Below are 3,906 nucleotides of genomic sequence, written 5' to 3' on the forward strand. Positions count from 1 at the left end.
TCGTAAGGTCAACAATGGGTGGTGCCCTAGAGACTGTCCTGGTTATGACTAGAGGTGATGAGTCGTAAAGAGTGGTTATGAGTCAATGGTTGACTCATAGTCAAAGGCGACACTTTTCAAGCTTTTAAGTTAAGGGCATTCTGGATATTTTCCCTTTTACCCAGATTAAAACTCACGTCTTATAATCCCTTGAGGGTATCATTAGCCCTCAAAAACACATTAAAGAAACTCCTAAAAAACTCTCAAATTCTCAAGGTCAAGAAGACTTAGGGTTTTCAAGAGGTTGATCACTTAGGGTTTTCAAGGGTGATTTTTTCACCGCACATCTTGCTATTTCAAGCATGTTACTTTTTCCTCATTGTTAATTTATTGAAATCACATGTTTTAAAGTATTGTTCATGAGATATTCATGTTGGTTTATAACAAGGGTTGAGAGCTTTGAATGCTTATTGTTGAACAATATTTTTCCATGGTTTAATTATGATCATTCTTATTTTAAATATGGTTTTGAACTTTTGGGTGCATGGGAATGGTGATTAAACTGAGGGTGATGATTTTGCCTTGATTATGATTTTGGAAATTGTATGTCCTCAACATGTTTGTGAAATTGTCAATGAAAAAGGGCTTTTGTCACATAGTTTGGTTTACCTATTTGTAATAATGCATTGGCATAAAAATGATAATGAAGTATGCATATTTTTATTGAAAGGCATTGGTGGCCATGTATAAATGGTGGAATTGAAACCTTGTGGGTTTGGTTGATAAAATGGGTTCAAGTCCCGAATGATTGATTATTTGAATATCTTTTGATCTATGGGTTCAAGTCCCAGTTGGTTGAGTAGATGATATGGCATGATGATACTAGCTTTCAAGTGAGGTTGGTATGAAGATACCAACGAGATGCCTTGATGTGCAATTAGTTTAATGAAAATGGGAATATGTGTTAAATATTTTAGTTAGGCTTAAAAGAGGGTTGCATAGCTATCTATAGATGGTGGAGGTCCCAAGGGGTCTGACACTGGAAATCGCGCTAGCCAGTGCGAGGGTTGTTATGGAATGAGGGTTTGAGTTCCCTTGCTAAGACTAGGTGGTTTGAGTCTACCTTATTGTTATTATTATGATTGGAGGGCTCGAGTCCCCCATATAACATTTGATAATCAGGTGCTTAAGTCATCTTAGTATATGATTAGAGGGTTCGAGTCTCCCGTGCATATATGTATAATCTTTCTCCAGTTCATGCGGCTACACTCATTGGGGCCTGACCAAGGGGTGAGAAATGGGGTCCATATAGCCCATGGATACTATTATTATGACGGTTAAGCTATATAGCCCAGGTTAAGGTTTTCAAATATTTATGTTAAGCTGTAACACCCCGATTTTCTGAATCGAAATGCTACGTGGTACTTATGACCCCAAGGGACCACAAGCTAACTCATGACTGATATCTGTACCTGTACACTACATATATAACGTAATAATGCAGAAAACATAAACATGTAGGCCATAAGGTTCAACTGAATAAAGAATCTGTCAAAATATAATATCCATATGGGTGAAAGATACCCAAAACAGCTGAAAGCTGAATCAAATCTGAACATAAGTCTGAATACTGAATCTGAAAGCCTCTAAGTACTTTCTGAATAAGGATTTGAAGGAACATGTCTCCAACTAACTTCGTAAACTGATAACGGGCTAAAATAATAATGAATAAATCAAATCATATTGTCCTAGAATGAAGAGGACTCATTGAATCACTGCGACTAGAAATGCTACTGCTGATTTGGAGCTCGTGTCTCTAAACTTATGGTGTAACATAAGAGAAAGCACCATAGCGCAAATGTGTCAGTACATCTGAATATACTGAGTATACGAGTGAGGTAGGCTAAATGCAAAGGGTTATATGCATGAACAATGCTGACTAATATAAACGTGAGAATACATACAAGTATACATAACTATAACTGAACTCGTGGAGATACTGACTACTGAGTCTGAATACTGACAACATGAGTGTACTGATACTGAGATACTGAATAGATAAATGATTATTTCTGACAGTTTGAATTATGAATAACTGGTCTGGTTGACTGTGTCTGACCGTCTTGAAGCTGAATATTGATATCATGAATTCTGATAATTGATATAACTGATACATGAGTTCAGAAAACTGATATAACTGATATAACTATGATGATTAGCCTAACCAATGTAACTAATACTGAGCGACTGTATCTGACAGTCTAAGTTATGATGGAACTATCTGAGTTCTATTTTATATGGAGTAACTGAATTTGAGATCAGTCCTATCTGGAGGGTGATCTTTAAATCTGATGATTCTGATACTGTTTAACTATAGTTGAGATCAGTCCTGTCTAATGGGTAATCTAGAAGTCTATTTATAATGATAAGGATTGGTTGTCTCTAACAGTACTGAATTTGTACTACTGAACTAAGTTGACTGTATCTTACTGTCCTGAATCTATAACAAAAATTGTGGGATGTATTCATCTAACTGACATGCCCCAAGCTAAGCTGACTGGGGTCCAATCTCTGCCCTGACTAGAAGGGTGTCAGTACCGCGCCACCAGTAAAGACATCTACTGTGGAGTTATTTCTAATCTAGCGAGTGACTCCTGGGATCAGTCCAATATATACAAATATGCTAACGGGTGACCCCTGAGTATGTCATTCCTATCTAACGGGTGACATCTCATACCTACGCTGGCAATGTAGTTCTGGAACTTAGGGATTTCTTCAAGGGATCTCAGTCCTATTCTAGCGGGTGATTCCTGGGATCAGTCCTATACATATAAATGTGCCAACGGGTGATATCTCGTACCAATGTAGGCAACGTAGTTCTAGAATTTAGGGATTGCTTCTAGGGATCTCAGTCCTATTCTAGTGGGTGAGTCCCCATCCCTAGGCTCACTTGGTGCTAAATCCTACTCTCATCGTAAATACACTAAACTGAATAATAGGGATGAACTGAATAACTGAACTAAACTTATTAGCTGAACTCATACTAGTGGTATTGTTTAGCGGAGCTAAACTAAGTTTACTGAATTCTGATGACTAACAAAATATACTGAGTTCTGAGGACTGATTGAGAGTACTGAAGTTACTGAGATTGACTGTGAATACTGAAGTTACAGACTAAGTATTGAGATCACTGAGATTACTGAAATACTGAGACTACTGAGATTTCTAAGTTTTCCTGAGTCACATGACTGACTGAATTCTATAGATTATGGCTTAACTGAGAGTATCGTGATAACATGACATGGCTCTAGGCACACATCTATATTTTTCGAGTACGAATACCCCCAGAACTCGATGGAAGGAAATTGACACACATGACTGACTTGAGTACGTGACCAACATCAAAAACCCATAATATCATAACTCGGGGAATTCCATGAAGTGCATGGATATCATACATTTTGTACATAAGTAGGATTTGCAAGTAAGTATGGCATAATCTCATAAGACTAGTTCATGAACATCCCTACAACATTTACAAGACACAATATCAACATGAAAATTATTGGAATATGGGGGCATATTATGAATTCTTCACTTAGTCACAATTTAGCTATAATGCATGATTTCTAGTCTCTTAGGTATTTTATCAAACATCTTACATGCACAACTTAGGCATAAGTGTAAATCATACAATTACTCATCATAAATAATCAAACTTACATGTTTTCAACTCATATGATGTCATAGATTCATAATAACACATAAAGATTCTATCTTGGCATTATTCAACACATAAACATGATCAACAATCCATTCATAACATGAAAACCATAATATATAGTTTTAGAAAAGGGTTCTTAAACTTTATGGATGAAAGAAGTCCATGAATGAACACACGCATACCTTAGAAAGGAAACCTTGATG

This window comes from Capsicum annuum, chromosome 8 (assembly GCF_002878395.1).
Source record: "Capsicum annuum cultivar UCD-10X-F1 chromosome 8, UCD10Xv1.1, whole genome shotgun sequence".
NCBI lineage: Eukaryota > Viridiplantae > Streptophyta > Magnoliopsida > Solanales > Solanaceae > Capsicum > Capsicum annuum.